Consider the following 18,876-nt stretch of genomic DNA (forward strand, 5'->3'; position numbering starts at 1 on the left):
GCAATAGTGATCTCCAATCAAGCCACTGAATCTGATAATTATTTGGGCAACATTGTTAATCTCCGATAATATGCATTGCTGGTACTGGAAACACCATTTTAGGACACCAGATATTAAGGAGTTAACAGAGTGTGTTGAGTAAGATGCTAGAACAGAAGAAGAAAGGATCTGCCGGGTGTCCTTTTATACCTTAAAAAAATCTACATGTGTTAAATGCCCACCTGTTCAACCATTGAGACACCCTTGATAATTCTGTTACAGCTGGTTTGCACTAGGATTAGATGCTCTTTGCATTAGGTTGTAGATGTAGATATGGTTTCTGTAGTGATGGGGCCGACTGCAGAGATCTATTGGCTGCTGGCTTTGTAAATTTCATTCAGTTTGGTCCAATAGCAGAAGGAGAGAGACTGGTACAGCCTGGACCCCTCTGCCTCTTCAATCTCGCTTTTTCTTGCCGATCAGTCTCCTCTCCCTGTTGCTGTCTCCCTGCATAGGCAATCAGAGCTCTTACTCACAGACCCAACTCTCCTTCTTGCACTGATTGTAATGAATTTTCCTCTTGAATGTAGGTCATTTACAACAGAAAGCATCGGGTTCTTTCCAACCTAGCGCGGCTGCCGGGTTTTGTTCCTTGTTTGTTCGCTTTCCCTCCTTCTTTGGAGGGCTGTTGCATTCCTTTGGACAAGAAAAATCGTGTTGGATTTCACAAAAAAAAAAAGGGGGGGGGGGCTGGACTCGGGCAAACCGTGCGCTGTGATATTCTGCTACAATTCGACTGGAAGAAACGGCTGAAAAGGGATCACTGAACAGCTGCCTTGATTCTTCCTCAACAAAGGTAGGTACATACAAAGGTCCGTCCTTATTAATATTTTTTGTTGCCGTCTTCGTTTGCAGTTGGCACTCTAGAGAAGGACTGGTTTGCTGCAGTCATCTCTGCGCTCTCCCCCCCCCCGTTTTTTTTTTGCTTTGCCACCCTTTTATAGAGGGGGGGGGAGGAAGATGTGTCTCTTCTTTCTTTTTTATCCCACCTTTATGGACGATCTCCATGTAATAGATGCAACCCCCCCCCCCGCACCTCATTCCCGGACCGCTGTTATTAACTGATGGGGGTGGGGGTGGGGGGCTCTTTGCTGCAGTCAGCTATTTAGAAAGGCTCTGTGGCTCTATGTGAGATGTTTACAAAGTAGCTCTCGCCTTACAGACAAATAAACACAAGAGTGTGGCGGAGAGAAGAGGAGAGCAATATCTGCAGTACAGGGAAAGACGGGGCAAAGCTACAGTTGCCTGCAAACCGGGAGACCGGGGGTTGTGCAAGAAAGCACCTTCGCGTACTTCGGGGGGGGGGGGGCGGTCGTGGGAGTCTTGCAAAACAAGCGCGTGGGGCTGTGGTTTTTCTTCTCGATGCTTTTAACTGGTCCTTTTCTCTCTCGGTTGGTGGAAGCTGCCTATCTCCCCCCCCCCCCCCGATGCATGGGATAATAATACACGTGATTGATTTTCAGGCTGGCATTCGGGTGAGTTTTCTCCACGCCTCCTTCTTTAGTGTTTGTTTCTTTGTTGTGGAAAAAAATAAGGGGGGTGGGGGCGATAGGGTAACACAAATCACCTTCCTTCAAAGGAGGTAGTAGGATGGTGGGAGAGGGAGAGCAGAATTGCGGGATCCTCTGAATACGTATTGGGAGGGGGGACATTTGCTTCTTCAAGAAATCTCTATACCTTCCTGGATAGAAATGCTGACAGCTCCTTCCACTGCCTGAAACGCTTTGTCAAAACGCAGGAAACTCTCGACTTTTCAATGGAAAGTTCAGAAACCGAGAACTGTTTCTTGAGGATACCCCCTTGCCTACATGCCCAGCATCCTGGGGCCGCCTGTGCTCTTTAATTTTTGCCCCCTCCTTCTCTGCACTGCAGCTGCCTTCATTTTCTTATCCCCCCCCCCCCCTTCACTCTGCAGGGCGCTGTGAATGACGATCTGTCCCTTCTGCAGCCACCCATGAAGGGGGTCATGAAGATCGGATGCTAACTTGTTACCATCTTTTCTCCCCACATCTTTTTGATAAACCTTCATGGCTGCCACCTTCCTAGTCTGTGGGACTTCGCTGATACTGAAGACTGCAGGACTCCCGTGTGTGCTGGGGGGCAGAGCTCCCTCTGCTCCCCTCCCCATCTTCCCACTGCAGACACTTGGAAGTTCCTGATGCAGACAGGTCTCTTCCACATGCTTGGGCGATGACAGGCTTCAATTGCACCATCCCACCAACTCAGGTCCATGCAGCTGGCCAGGTTAATCTATCGAGCACTGTGGACCCTTGGTAGTTTAGGAGCATTTCTGAATGTTTTCTAGCCTTCTTTCAATGGTCAACTTTTATGCTTCTATGTGCAAATGATTTTTCCCCCCAGGCTAAGTTAGCTTTTCAGTTCCCCCATTTTATCCTCGAAGCCATTTGCCAGGTGTTAACAGCAGTCAATGCTGCAGTTACAGCCCAAGGGTAAAGTGAAGTGAAACCACCAGCCCACAGGGAGTCCCCTGCCCTGCAGCAACAGTTAGTGGCCCTATTTGATGGGCAGTTTGTAACTTAACCCAGGCTCGAAATGGGAAATCCTAGAGGTGAATGCCCACCTCAGGCTATTTGTATCTTCTCAGAAGGCACTGTGACTTGAAAGGAACTGGATTCTCTTCTCTTAGCATCAGCTGCTGCAGCTGATATTTTGGTTAGTGGATATTTGCCGGTTGTAGTTTCCTGCTTTCCATTTTGCTGGGAGGATATCTTGAATCCATTGGGAAATGGTTGTGTTCATTGTCGTTAATTATTATTTTCATTGTACAGGTTTTGGACAGTTATTTTTTAGGGAAGAAAAAAATAAAGTCAGGTGAAATGTCTGCTGCTGGTGATATTTCTCCCTTTTTTGAAGGCAAATATCCTGACAACCTTTATTTGCCCTGGTACTGCCTAATTCTCATACTAGATAAAGGCAGGGGAAAAAAACTTTTGGGGGGTAGAATCAAGCAGGTGCTGTTTTTGCAGGAAGATTCCACAAGGTGGTAGTGTGGACACTTCTTAATGATATGTATTTTATTTATTTTGGGGGGAGCTTTGGTCAATTGCTTGAATGGGTTTATTTCCATGTACTTCTCTCCGTATCTTAAAAGACCCCATTGTACGTCTGTTTTGCAAATTACAAGAGCAGGATTGTTTTACAGATCGGAGGGATACTCATTCAGGCCTTCTCTCTTATCCATTTACTGGGTCTTGAGGAAGGATTTATGAGATTTCAAAGTTTGTATATATGAGACTGAGAATTGCAGTAAGCACAGGATTTGTTATGTTTGAAATAAGATGTAGTAGTGATGCCAAAAGATGTATTTAACAGAATAAAAATGAACTTTTGTGTATATACTAGAAAAAATCAGGCATTCTGGATTAAAGTGGTAGTTTAAACATCAGAGAAACAGACTGACTTCTGGCTTTATAAAGGGCAAGGGAGTGCTGTCCTTGTTATCGAAGGCACCTTTTTTCAGTAATGGTGTAATTTTATCAAAATGAAAGGATTAGAAGAAAGGATATCCTTGGAATCATAAATGAGGGAAAGGGTTCCTGAAGTCTTTTGCTTAAGGTGAGTCTATATAGAGATGGGAAGAAAGGGCAAAAGGGCAAAATGACTGGCAGCAATGTCATATGGAAATCTCTCAGATTGCTTCATTTTTTTAGAAATTATGGGACCAATGCAATGTGGAGTTCATTGCAAATTAGAATGTCGGATTAATGAAAAGCCAAACACTATTTCCTATGTGTTTGAAACAGAAGGTGAATATAAGATCTGATGCTTAATAAGCACCTCCCTGTACAAAAAATATTACATTGTTTCTTTCCTTAATACTGATATAGCAGAAAGATTCTAGCTCACCAAAGAGTACAATTGATTACATCACTCAGTTTGAATTTATTGTCTCAATTATATTTTTCTGTCTTTCTTTTTATTCTTTTCCTTCTTCCTCAATTGCAATACAATTCTTTTCAACATCAATTATGTGGCAGTCCTTGTTCTCTTTGGTCTACTTGGTGGTATTGTATATTATTGTGGCTAATTTTATTTACAAATACATACCATATGAAGGAGATTGATATTACTGAATTACCAATAATCAACATAAGAATAAGTGGCATTACACCAACTAAATTAATTTAGCACTATTCAGATGCACTAAAAGCGCCATTTTCTTTTGTCTTAACAATAGGGAGGATATAAATATTTTTACAACATAATTTTTTTCTGTCATATTTCTTCCTCTAGTAAATTTGAACCATTTGTTTAATGCTTCAAGATACCTAACTAAAGTTGCTCGTAAATACTATTGACTTTAAATCCATGTTTTGAACAAGCAATAACATGGCATTTCCAAACCTAAGAATGGAAAAGGTAACTCTTCATAAATAACAATAAACTAGAGATCTTTAATTTTAAAAAAATAGCACAATAATACAATAGTTGGAAATAATGAAACATTTCTTTTTGTGTATTTTCTGTAAAAAAAAATCCACTGGCCTCTTAAACTGACAGTAGCTTAATTTAAGTTACTTAGCCTCACAAATGCTTATTTCAATTCAGTTGATAAACTCAGTGTTCTTTAAAAACCTGTTTGTCACCTAAATAATAGTGATAAGGGATTTGTTGAATGTGACTGCCTTAAAATATGCTGAAATTCATCAGCATCATCTTTACTGTGACTCAGAAGGAAATCTACTTGGATGCATCCTTCAAATAAAGTTATCATTTAGCTAACTCTCTCTCTCTTCTCTCTTTTTCTTTATGTGTGTATGTATATATCACCAGCAGTCCTTTCTGACATAGTAGCAGGAAAATGTGTACAGCAGTTTTTGACAGGTTCTCAGTACAGTTGCTACTTGGCCTGGAAAAGAGAAGGACTGTTGTCTGATGGTCTGAACCACCCACTGTGTGGAACACATCCTCACGGGTGGGGGAACATCTTTCTTTCAACTCCATGCCTGTTTCTGTCATTCTGCCTTTTGATGGCCTGCCACAAAGACACAAAGAAGCAAGATGAATCTTTCACATGACCAAAGTCTATTGCTAATGTGTGCACTTTAGTAAAGGTACACTTATCCGAAAACCGAGGAAAGAAAAAAAGAAAAATTACAAATTTAGGACATAAAATACAAAAGAGGACACTGAGGCATGCAGATCAGTTGTAGGAGTTTTCCTTTCAACCTGCCTGCTTTTTCCTATCGCTGAGCAACTAGGGGTGAACTCAAGCTTTGTTTGTAAAGCATTTATGTTATGAACCATTTTGATCCTCACATCTGACAGGGTTAGCTATTCAGCTCTGTCACCTTTTAATGGTTCTCATTCTATTTGCTTTAGTAGTCCCCTGATCTGAATTGCAAGGGGAAAAATGCTTGTTGACTGATAGAAATGAGATTTCATTGGCAGTATTCCTGGAAATAATAGATAGTGAAAGCCCACTCAGTACATGAAGGTGAGGAAGAAAAACAAAGGAAAAAAAGTCAGATGGAGAAAATCCTGTGTGGAAGGGTTGTGTTTGCAAAATAGAATTATGTTATTTATGTTTTTGAAGTAGCACCAGTGATAATCTTCAGTGTACAAAGTGAGGGTAGAGGTGGTTGGACTTTGTGCATTTCATTTTATTCTCACAACATCCTAGTGATTCATGCTAGGGTAAGAAACAGGATTTATCTAGTTTCACACCTGAGCAGAGATCTGAACCTGACCTTTTATACACAATACTCTTTCTGATATAACTTATGATATTGTAATGCAAATGATTAATTAAAACACCTTAGTTCTGGTACAATCAACAGAAGAATCATGAACAAGACCAAAATATTTGCCCTCTGAAATTTGGATGGAGAGGGTAGTTCCCATGCAAAATGTGCAGGTTTTGGCTCTTGAGTTGCTCTTCCATTAATGAAAATAATTCTAAGACTTAGAAACTAAGGTTCATTCCGCACATGCAGAATAATGCACTTTCAAACTGTTTTCAGTGCTCTTTGAAGCTGTGCGGAATAGCAAAATCCACTTGCAAACAGTTGTGAAAGTGGTTTGAAAACACATTATTTTGCGTGTGCGGAAGGGGCCTAAGGGACAAAAGAGTAGTGGGCAGTAGGAAGTGCACTAGAAAACAAAATCAGAACTTTTCAGCTTCAAAATCAGAAGGGTATTCCAGATTATTCAGGTCCCCCAATACCACTTTGGATTTGTATTTTGTCTCAGAATTCTAATTTTTTAAAGGCCATTATTTCCTTTGGGGACTTTTTTGAGAGGTGGGGCTGGAATAGTGTTTTTCATAAAAATGGCACCAAAATTGCTGGGAATCTAATATTGTTCATCCTATAGAGAACTCCCAAGTTTCACATAAATTGGATCAAGGGGTCCAGTTATATGACTTCCTGAACAAGGTGCCATTGAACACCCTACTTTTCTCCACTCCAGAGGGAAAAAAAGTCCATCAGTTCTCCAGAACAGAGAAGCCAATAGCCAAAAGCCTTGAAATGCAATCAGAAACAAGTGCAACAAAACCAATGTCAAACTAAAGACTTTCAAGAGAACCATGGCTCATGTGGCAAGTTGAACAGCATGAATGTTAAACCAGATAATTCAATCTTACAGACAATTCTAGTGCTCTCCTAATGTCTTATCCCATTGCTTGGAAAAGCTGCCTCTCCCTTTGTCTGGTTTCCTAGGAATCCTACAAATTGAAGAAGAAAAAACCCTTGAAACCTTCAAATGGCAGCTATGAATAGTCCTGAATATTTATGGAATGTTTTGGGACCCAATTATCAGTATTTCAGAAAACCTGACTGGACACCTGAATATATCCAACACCCCTCCCACACTAATATAATATGTTTTAGTTTTTAAATGCACCTCCCCAGTAGGCAGATGGAGGTGAAACGGAGATGGGAAACATCTTCAGAACTGATTTCTCATTGGGTTAACAGGTTTTCTCACACAATCTCACCTGGTTTCCCTTCTTACTCCAGCACCTGTTTTACTTCCTATTTGTGCACACATATTCTGTGATTCCCAGCATACCTTTTTTGTAATGAAAGGAACTGTATTTTCTGCCAGTGGAAAAGTTGACTGGATCCAACCCTGTGAATATACCAACATACTGTCTTTTATAGTATCATGAGTAGAAGTTTAGGTTTAGACCCTGACTTTCAGGTTTAGATCACTTCCATTAGATCACTTTAATTTCAGCCATGAACAAAAGCTATGCAAACATGTTTCTATTCACATTCATTCAGACCATATTACTTGATGCATGAAAATATAATTTATATAACCAAATTTTATAAAAATTGACATATTATTCTCTGCTTATAAATCATAATGTAAGGCAGCTTCTGTTTAACTTGGTTGTGGATTAACAAATTATGAGTTTCTAAATACAGGGGATATAGCAGAGGTTGAATTGAGTTAAAAGAAACATAAATTAAACTAAGAACATTTCAAATTATCCCCATTGAATAGCCCTGAGTAGGATTCTGACTAGGCCTGATTATTATTGCTTTATCTAGCTCTCCTTCTATTCCTTGCTATAATATGACATTGGCACTCATAGTGCATTTTCACTTCCAGCAAAGTGTGCTTTTGTAGCTGAGTTCACCTGTGTCCTTTCTTCTGTTTCCTGTTCAACTTGTAGTATACTTAAATGAATATAACTTCACTGAAGAAATATAATATGAGTTTCTGGGTTCTACTTTCTCATGTTATTTAGGGAACACTCTTCTACTTGAGGGAGCTGTTGAAACTTTTATGCTTTGAAGATTAATGGAACTCTTATTAGAAACACATTATCAGAAGTATCACAACGGACTTCTTAAATGACTAGGCTAAGGGAAGAGAAAAATGCTCTATCATTCATTATTAAAATGGTTTTTGTTAAAAAGAGGAAGAAATAATTCATGGTTGGAATGGAACTATTTTGTAGGAATTTTGGTAATAGTATAAGAGGACCCTCTTGGAATGTAATTGAGAGAGTAAATGGAAATAGATTAATTTAATGTAATAAGGTGAGAGAAAATTTGGTAAGTATACTTGCGACATTAGGAATATCTTATATGAAAATGTTTGTGAGGAATGATTTTATAACCCATATCCCATTTTATAGTGGCAGTGTGGTTGATTCTGAGTAATGCTTTCACATGTGTGTTCTCAGTGAGTCAAAATGTTTAAGAACAGGAAGGCTAAATAGACTAGCAGTGGAGCACACATGTAGCTGCAGATGATCCCAAGTTCAGTTCTTCACATATCTATGGCCCAATAGACATGGAGTGTTTTCTTTTAGGTTCTTCGCTCTACAGTGAGGTCATAGAGAGTTTGGCACTTGTAACATGTAGCTGGCTGCATAAGTACACAGGCTGCATAAGTACAAAAATTCGTGCCTTGAAGGAAAAATTCCCTTGCTGTAGGACAGAGTAGCAGTGTATAATCAGCCTATGTCTAGACTGGAAAATTCTTAGTCTGAGACCACAGGGAATTTATCCTATTTAAAATAGATAATACAAGGCAATACAGATTAAAGGTTTAGCTTTATATATAAATGCATATATTCAAATATAAATTCATATATTCAAATTTAGTAAAGTCTTTGTGGCTCTTCAGTAGCCAATTAATTTAAGGGATTTGTGTTTTTTTGGTATTGTATTTACCATTGAATTGCATGTGTGAGTTATAATTGGCATCTGCTTTACACAAGATTTGGCTAGCTTGGATCATCCAGGTCAGGGCTTAATTTTATTTTAGATTGTGATAATTTCTAGAGGGATAGTTGTGTTACTTTGTAGTGGCAAAACAAAGTTTCCTTTTGCAACATAAAAGACAAACCACTTTATTGTGGCATAAGCTTTCATGGACTGGTCCTGCTAGAGGTCCCAAGAGGAGATGTGCATCTGAGGAAAGTGTGTAAACTGTACCATGGACTAATATAACAATGTTCTAAATACTAAACATAAGTGGGAAATAGGTGTGTTGTGGCACTCAAATGTGCTTCACATCTCTGATCTAGGAGAGGCTTTTTGTAGTGGATCTATTGTAATGGATCTAATGTGATGAGACTGTCTATGAGATCGGAGGCTGGTATTCCACTGTGGTTGATTTTCCCAGCCAAAATATCAAGCCTACACTTCTTTGCTCACTATGTTAATTTACTCTGCGGTGATCAAGTACTGTCATGGTTTGCTAACTCCATCATTTATTTACTGGTGGTCTACTACATAGAAATAACATGGCCTTTGAAATAACATTGAAAGACTCCTTCTCCCTGTGTGCTTGCTTCTTCCAGCAAAATCCATTGTCTGTGACATCACAGAAGTCAGATGCCTTTTACCCTGCAAGCTTTCCAGCAAGGCTATAAAATTGAATTATTCTGGAAAACATTTGAGGCATTTGAAGCCCCAGCCCACTCACTTACCCTTCCAACCTACCCCAATTGGTCTCCTCAGCTGCAAAAAGTGCCTCGGCCAGGCCTGCTTGCAGTGGCTGTTCAAAGTCCCATTCTAGTGCCCTACAGCTTAAAAGAAGACTTTTAGAAGTTGTGTCTGCCAGGCCTCTCCACCCTCCACCACCCAGTGTGACGCTGGTTCCACACATGGGGGAGGTGGTGGGACTGCCCTGAGGAGGGCTGGGTGCTGCCCACAGCAAACAGGGGGAGGGATGGAAGCATGCAGCCAGGCCTCTGACTACCAGGGAGTCAGAAGGAAGGAAGGATACTACAAGCACCGAGGATCACACTGTCTGGCCCGTTGGCCATCCCAGCCAGGCTGGCAAAAAAGTTCATGAGCACCCTACCCAACAATTGTCTAAAACCTGTTGTATTTGTTTGCACAATGGACATTACTGCTAGTTTTATTATATGTTGTTTTTAATCTTTATTGTGTTAATGCTTTCTAAAAAACCAATGGATACTTTTAGCATAGTTATATTTTGGTTAACTGTTATTTTTAACATAAATAAGTGGACTTTTCTGAAGAAAACTAGGATGAAAGTAGACATTCTTTAAATAGTATACATTTGTATTTGTTCATCCCCTGGATTTTCCTGTCCAGGTGAAAATCGGGGGGTGGGGGGGTGGATGAATGTAATAGTGCAACATTAAGGAACCTGTGGATCCCTTCTTAATGTAATGAAAGTGATTTGAGAGCTTATTTTCAGCCCTGAAAGTAATTACCTTGGAATTGGTGAAGACAAAGTTTTTTGAAGAGTGAGAGTATAGGGTATAATAGAGAGGTAGATTTTGATGGGTACTTTTAAAAAAAAAAGATGTTCAGTATTATATGGAAGGAAAAATGCTCTGACAATTTAAGGATTCCCTCGCCTCTAGGGTTGTCAGCTTCCAGGGATTACAACTCATCTCCAGACTCCCCAGGTTTTGCATCCAAATGTCCAGAAATTTCCCAATCTGGAGTTAGCAACTCTATTTGCCCTCTTTTTTTGTTTTGTAAATATTAGTAACCCCTTCAGCATTTCAAGTGAGACCTGCTCTGGTTTTTTTTGGAGGGGGGGGGAGCAGAATTGTAACAGAAGACCCTTACCTGGAATATCTATGAATGTTAGAGACAGTTTACACATTTCTTCCATTCCCCTTCCAAGTTTATTTCTGAATGTTTCAACGATGGTATGAAAATAGAAAGTGTAACAAAGTTATCACCCCTCTGGTTTTGCACCTGCATTTTGAAAATGTGAAAAATTGCCCTAGGCTAAAGTTTGGAATTGTTTAGTTTAGAATACCTATTTAGAATACCTATTTTTTAAACAAGTCCTTTATTTGCATGATGATTCATAATTAAGCAATGCAACATCTGGTATATATTGACACCTGTTCAGTAATAGCTGTAGTAGTAAGAAAGTGAGCTAAGGTTGCATATTAGGACCAAGCTAGATATGACAGAACCAGCTTGAGGGAAAACAGCTTGCAAGACAGGGAACAGACACAATTTTTTTCATTATAAAATTAAAACTTTCCCTCTTTGCTTGATTCTGATGTAAGGGCAGACCACGGTTTGTCTTGAAATGAATCAACCTGCTAGCATTTCAACTTGCTAGCTCCAAATATGACAAAAAATCTAGGGTGTATTTGTTTTTGATGCCACCTATCTGTGTCTGAATCATAAAGGAACCTTCCCTGACTCATAGTTTACCATGCCTGTCTATGCTGACTCTTCAAGAACATGTGAACTCCTGGAGAATAGCTGGCTTTGAGCCAGGAATGAATGATTATATGAGCAGGCCAAATTCATCTGGTATGGTACAACAGAAGAGATTTACATTATACCTTTGTGGTTTACCTTCTTTGGAAAATGTGATGTTTACGATATCCTTTAGGACTTGGTGTAAATTATACACAGCTGGACAGACATGCTGTTGCAGTGGGAGCTGTAAATTAGATAAATCAGCCTCCCTTCACTAGCTCTGTTGGCCAAATTAGAAATGTTGGACATGTAGACATGCACAAAACAAGTAGAAAATTGGAAAGGTTGCCATTCTGGAGATCAGCAACTGCTTAATGCACTGATTCTTGTTTTATAATAGGTAGATAAATTTGTGCCAATGAAGATAATAGAATTGTGGTAAGGAGTACTGTGGATGGTATTGATGAAATGTCAAGACAGTAATAGATATTGCTGTATAACACAATTGTTAGTATTAATGGTTGTGTGTAAATTTCTTGATGAGCATGTATTCAAGGACAACACAAAAAAGATCAAGATATTGAAGTGGCGCTGTCTCCAAAACATATTTTATAGATTTCATTTATTATTTATCAGAAATGAAAATATGATGCAGCTAGGCAGCTCCAATCATGTGAAAGCTCACATTAATGGCCACGCAATAAATGCTTTGCAAGAATTCACATGTAGAATATCTGACTGTTTTGACCAAAATACAGTCTAAGTGATTTTCCTGTTGTGTTATTTTGGTCTGAACTGATCAAGGGGCTAAGCTTACTAGATCATATTTATTTAGATTTTCTGTAACTATTGTATGATTAAATCTTGAATATTTGATTCTGTAGAGTGCTTATCATGCCTTTGTTACACTGCAAAGGGCATAATTCTTTAGCAGCAAGACTATTATTCACATTCTGTCATTTATTATTATTATTATTATTATTATTATTATTATTATTATTATTATTATTATTATTATTATTATTATTATTATTATTATTATTAATTATATTTATAAACCGCCCTCCCCAAAGGGCTCAGGGCGGTGAACAAACAAATAGATAGAGCACAAATAAAATCAAAATTTTAAATAGTTATTAAATATGGCTCTATATGTTAAAATCGACCCCCATTAAAATGCAGCATCTATCAAAATTACCGATGGCGTCCTACTCGTAGTCCCTTAAGAAAAGAGGGGGGGGGAGGAAAGAAGAGGGAGGGGGAATGGCAGGGTCCACAGATTTTAGAAAGAAAGAGGGGGGGGGCATCAGCGGCCGGGTTCCCCAAAGGCCCGGTGGAACAGCTCCGTCTTGCAGGCCCTGCGAAATTCATTAAGATCCCGCAGGGCCTGCGTAGCTGGAGGTAGAGCATTCCACCAGGCAGGGGCCAGAGCTGTAAAGGCTCTGGCCCGGGTGGAGGCCAGCCGCATCATTGAGGGTCCAGGGATCACCAGTAAATTTGCCTCTGCTGAGCGCAGAGGCCGATTTGGGACATATGGGGCAAGACGGTCCCGTAGGTACGAGGGTCCCAGGCCGCGCAAGGCCTTAAAGGTCAAAACCAATATACCAAATTGGTTGTGGAATGTGCTGTCAAGTTACAGCTGACTTATGACAACTCTATTGTATTTTCAAGACAAGACACGTATGGACGTGTTTTTCTACTGCCTACCTCTATATAGCAACCATGAACTTCCTTGGTGTCTCCCATTCAAGTAAAAACCAGGGCCAACTGGAAATCTGATGAGGTCAGGCTAGCCTTGGTCATCCTGGTCAGGGCAAATACTATAAATTAAGTGATAATAATTGAAACATATTCTTGTGGCCAAGGAGCAACAGAGGGTTGGAATCATCAGAAGTCATAATACACAAGAGACCTGGTCAAATCTGTAACCATGTGCAAGGAATGAAAACATAGTACATGCAATCAGCCATGGTTTGTAAACATATCAGCTGATATCAGAACCCCTGGGTATTGCAGATCGTAGTTTAAATCATGGGCAACCCAATCCAGATGGAGGGGAAGCCACCAAAGGACATCCCTGCTGGTGGAGGGGGCAAAAGCACTGGCGGCCAGATGCTCCCTGCTTTGTGGCAGCAAAACCTGGAAGTCAGGGCTGTCATAAAGAAACACTGGCATCGGTTTGGATGCTGGCCTGGGAAAGTGGGCTAAGACATTCCCAGGGGTAGAGCTCATGTTCCATCTCAGGAATGCCGGTCCCCCAACCTGCAGACTTATGCCACATGAAAGTGCAGAATGAACCTGTTTGCCCATAGGGCTATTTGGGTGGGGGAGGTTTTTTCCCCTCCAAAGCCCATTTGGAGGCAGAGCAGTGCTGCCTTCACCACACTGTCTCCGGTGAAGGCAGCACTGCTCTGCCCCCCCCCCCCACTGAATTGTAATGTAAGGTGTTTTCTGCATGGCATAATTACATTGGGGTACAACTGGGATCGTAAATTCTGGATCAATGTTATCCCAACTCCTCCCTTCGCACAGCTGCACATTTCCATGTAGGAATCCAGTGAAAATCAGGATGAAATATTCAGATTTTTTTCACATGAGCATGGGTTCCCAAGCACAGCTTCTTGAGCACACAGTATGCACAAAGAAAGGAATAGGGAAATTTCAGACCTGCACTCCCCATTAACTGAGGAGGAATGTCAGCAGGCCGCTGCCATGAGCTGGAAATGTGCTTGGGGAAACATGTCGGAAAGGGCTGCAATTGTCAGTGGGAGAGAAGAACATGACATCAGAAGAGGAGGCCAGAGAGGCAGCCTGCTGATGTAGGGAGACCAGGCAGCAAGGTGGGAAAATTAAACATCCTTGGGGGGCTGTAACGACCCAAAGGACCCCCAGAATATTATTTATATATATTTCTGCTTTAAAATCATGTTGGCAAAAGCCAGTTGCCAAAAGCACTCCTATGGGTGTAGGTAGCAGCATGTCCAAAGGTCACAGGTCTGCTTTACAAAATCTAATCAAGAGGATGAGTTACTCCTGCATAACCTGGAGGTTTCATTTGAGTAACTAGAATGCTTGATTACCTCACCTTGCAAAGATACTGTTAAAGACAAAGAATATGGAAAGCCACTTTAGCATCAGATACTGTCATTTCCCTATCTCTTCTGGAAACCAAGTCATCAACAGATGGTTGCTTCTCTGCATCTCCTCTTCCCATTGTTATGAATTTTCCTAAAGCACCCACCTTTCTCCGGCCCAATGTCTCAGCCACAATCTGAGCTTACTCTGCATAAAGCCATTCTGTGCTTCCTGACTTAATCTAGCGTATTAAATTGGTCTCCCATTGCCTCGGGTTTAGCAGTAGATGAGCTGACTAATGACCTCAGCACCCCCAAGTCCAGCATGGGAAATTCCAGAGAATTTAGAAAAATAAAACTTAAAACTCACTTGTTCCCGCCCCTTCCTGGGCAAAAGGGTATAAAAGTGTAGTTCACCTACAGCATATTGCTCATTGCCACATGTTCTCTTGCTGTGGTGTTGAGACATGGATTCGTCCTTCATTGGGTTTCTGTGCTGGCATGGAATCCCTGCCTTCTACTTCTACCCTTCTAAGAATCGTTAGGTAAAGTATTACCCCACAACAACCCCCATTCCCTTATCTATTACATTCAATCTATCTTTCAAAACCTTTTTATATACCAGTGGAACTTGAAATCGTATGCTCCCTTATGTCTTACTGTGTGTGTGTATTTTTGAATGTAAAATCTATATAAAAAAACGCTTTAAACTCAATTTGGACTCTTAGTTTCCTCTGTGGAATATCCATTGCTAGAATTCCTTCCTCGTATTATACAGTCTAAAACAGGGGTAGGGAACCTGCGGCTCTCCAGATGTTCATTGCAATTACCCCATCAGTTTCCTACCAGCATGGCCAATTGGCCATGCTGACAGAGGCTGATGGGAATTGCAGTTCCTGAACATCTGGAGAGCCGCAGGTTCCCTACCCCTGGTCTAAAAGATCCCCTCTCGGCCCCTCTCGCTGCCAACATGAGAGCTCATTCCCCTTTGCTACTTTTAAAATCCTATGTGTGCTGTTTACACTTTTAGCAGCTGGTGGAGAATCCCTTTAATAAAAACCCTTGCCCCTGTTAAGGCCGTAACAGGGCCGTGTCGGGAAGAATGGGCTGCAACGGTCAGCGAGAGAGAACATGATGTCAGAAAAGGAAACCAGGGAGGTGGGCTGCTGGGGCGGGAGATCAGGTGGTGAGGTGGGAAAAATAAACTGACCCAGCTGCCGCGGTGTTTGCGTGGCAGTGGGATCAAAGCATGATATGTGAAAAGATCTGCCAATTTGGCAATTTTTTAAAACCCCAGGATAAGGGAAATTGCATGGGGTGACCCCTCCCCCCAATTTAGGACTGAGAACTGTGCAAAAATCTTGCACAAACTGGGATAAGTCACTACACCATCCCAAGATATTTAGACCATGCAGAAAACGTCTAAGAAAGCTAAGACTGGTATCAACCTTGCAGAAAGTAATCACTCAGTTTCTTTTCATTGTGGTACTAGACCTGTTTTAATTAGCACTCTAATCTATCTCACAGGCCATTTCCGCATGGCCACGCTCAGGGGTACGTCGGCGTATACAATGCTGATGCACCCCATTTCTGCGAACAGTCCCAGTAGGGGCAGGGAAGACGGTACAGCGCTGCACCATTGCCCGAACGACGTACCTTCCCTGCGACCTTCTGGTGCATCACCCAGGCCAGGGGACATGCCCCCCTGCCCTGAGCAACAGCTCTGGAGTTGCAGGGCAGGGGGGCATGTCCCCAGGCCTGGGCGATGCGCCAGAAGGTTGCAGGGAAGGTAAGTCGTTCGGGAAAGGGGAGATGGCGCCTTCCAGCTGCTGCCGTTCGCACGGCAGTGGCTGGAAGCTGCTGTTTCCAGAAAACCTCTCTCAAGGAGCGAGGTTGGGAAACAATGGCTTCGCTCCGCTGGGGGGGAGCGAGGGTGGCACTGCTGCAATGCAGCTGCGCCCCCCCATGCGAACAGCTCCCTAGGGACGGCGTTTTTGCCATCCCTAGGGCACTGTTATTGGCCCATGTGGAAAGGGCCATAGAGTTGTGAAAATAAAACTACAGTAGTCTATTGTGGTCACCATTGAGCTCTTGTAATTTGGTAAAAACAGCATAAAATATAATTCTTAGTTATAACATGTAAAGGCTGTTTCTTTTTTCATCATGAGTTTTTGTTGTGCTGGGAAAGTGGAAAAGGTTTAATGGTCAATACATTTTATTTTTCTTCTGACTCATCAGTGTTTAAAACGAGGTTGCCCATCCTTACAGAGATTTAGCACATAAAAAGGCTTACAGGACTTCAGTGCATTTAGAAGTCACATTTAACTCTAACTGGGGTTTCAATTATAATTTCTTATGAATGGTAATTTGACATACAGTTCCATCTAATTGATCTGTGTGAGCAACCCAACATCTAGGACTCTTGTCCACATAATTTGGTTTCAAAATTGTTTTCTATTGAAGAAGGTTGGTTTTTTCCCCTTTTGGAGAGAAAAAAAGGTATTCCCTTCCATTAATCCAATGAACACTTTCTCATTGAGTTTTGAAATAAATTTCAAATAATATAAAATACAAGATGTCAGGCTTGTCAGGACACAAAATGTGACTGATAAATACATGCTGAGTAGGCTCTGCAGTTATTTGCTTTTATTTTGAAAGATTAAATACATCACAACAATGTAAGCTTTGACATTTCTGATAAGATGAAAAAAGGAAACAAGGTTATACATGAATATACTTTTGCTTTTCTCATATTCAAATAAAGCAACCCTCTGGAACTTCTATATTAGTGGTCTGAATCTATGTATAATAATAGTTGGAAAGAAGACAGTAGCATTTAGTGCATTTTGAAGGTGGGTTAGGGGCAAAAATTATTTTCTGTTAAATTGCATTATCCATTGGCAGGTTACAGGAGGAGGGGAAGACTTAGCAGAAGATAATCACCTTGGTGGAGTGGAGTTGTTAGAACAAACCTAAGATAGTCTGAAGTGTTGCTATCAGGCATCTGTTTTGAACATTTGAAATAAAAACCCCTTATATCTGTTTGTTTTCTTGGCTATTTGAAATCACTGTGTATTTTGCAGGTCTGTGTAGCACTTCTATAAAGTGCTAAAATTGTTGTAGTATCTATCTGTTTCAACAAGTTTGTGATATCTGACTATTACCCACATTGCTAAAGGAGTAACAAAAGGAGATAGTTACTAAAACACCTTAAATCAGGCTGTTTATCAGTGATTTGATAGCCATGTTTATTTATTTATTTATTTTTATTTTGAGTTTTTTATACCGCCCTACCCCCGAAGGGCTCTGGGTGGTGAACAACAGTCTAAAACATACAATCAAATCGATTTAAAATAGATACAGCGTTTAAACATATAAAACATATAAAACAGCGTCAGCAACAAAATCCAATTTTAAAAACCTCCGCAAAGGAGGGGGGAGGGGTCCCATAGATGGTGGAGGGACCCTAAAACAAGAACTAGAGTAGAAGGGGGGAGTTATTAGAGCAGCACCATTACAACATTTTTGAATCAACTGTTATCCCAACCATTCCAGTTCTGCTTACTGTGGAAATTTATGAGCTACAATTGCTTTAAAAAGAACTGGGACATCAGCATATTTTCACTGTGTTTTAATTTTGCCTGTGTCCTACACCATATTGAAAGATATTAATTTAAGATTGGATGATGCATCATAACTTTCCAAAGAAATCCACAGTGTGTTTAGTGAATACTCAGGGGAAAATGTCTGTTCCAGAAACTTGACAATATACTCTTAAAAGTTTCATAAATAATTATTGTAGAATGTGTTGCATGGGTCAGAGTTGCTGAGATTTTATTTCAGATATTACTGACAATATGTCTAATATATTCTATGTTTATTCCAAAGCTAATGTGTTCTGGTTCCCATCAATATAAGAGAAAAACTACTCAGAATTCTTTACATTAAATTTCTGAGGATGATACAGATCTAATCTCCCCCGTCAGAAAAGTATCAGTCAGCTATTACTGCCTGTCATCATTTTAATATCCTTTCCTTCTGTTCAATACACCATTTCAACTTGGAGTTTGATGCAAGTTTAGAAAGTAGATCGCTTTTAATCAGATTGGTATTGGAATTTTTCTAGCACTAAAATTTAATATGGGTTCACAAATTACCAAAGTTTCAGTCTAAGCACATTTACTTGGATATAACTTCACTGAACTCCATCTTACTTCAAAATGGACAGGTACAGTGTTAGCTAGGAACTTCATCTGCACTTTTTAAATGAAAGACACATTTATGTATTAATAAGTACAATTATTAATACATTTATGTATTAATAAAGTATAGTTAAGTTTCATCCTAAAATGGGCAATCTAATTCTACTTAAGCACAATTCTATTAAAGCAGGGGTCCCCAAACTTTTTAAACAGGGGGCCAGTTCACTGTCCCTCAGACTGTTGGAGGGCCGGACTAAAAAAAACTATGAACAAATTCCTATGCACAAATGATTGTAAAATGTTTGATTTCACCTTTCAGCCTTTCTGTCATGGGCTATTTTTAGAACAGTGACCAAAGTATGTCAAGTACAGGGTGGGCTCCAAATATTGTTGAGGAGGCTGTGGAATACCTTCCCCTGTAAAAAA

The 18,876-nt window shown here is 40.4% G+C and overlaps 1 protein-coding gene across 3 annotated transcripts in view; it reads left to right on the forward strand.

Moving 5' to 3' along the window:
- The first annotated feature begins 441 nt into the window (after positions 1-441).
- Positions 442-18,876, forward strand: part of NLGN4X (neuroligin 4 X-linked) — a 230,689-nt gene continuing 212,254 nt past the window's right edge. For 2 of the 3 annotated variants that reach the window (XM_048492427.1, XM_048492430.1), the window contains exon 1: positions 442-835. The gene's annotated coding sequence lies outside the window, so the exon portion shown is untranslated. Of the gene's footprint in view, positions 852-18,876 lie in introns of all 3 variants that reach the window. The other variant, XM_048492428.1, reaches the window with a different exon arrangement.

The sequence above is a fragment of the Sphaerodactylus townsendi genome, linkage group LG04 (assembly GCF_021028975.2).
Source record: "Sphaerodactylus townsendi isolate TG3544 linkage group LG04, MPM_Stown_v2.3, whole genome shotgun sequence".
Classification (NCBI taxonomy): Eukaryota; Metazoa; Chordata; class Lepidosauria; order Squamata; family Sphaerodactylidae; genus Sphaerodactylus; species Sphaerodactylus townsendi.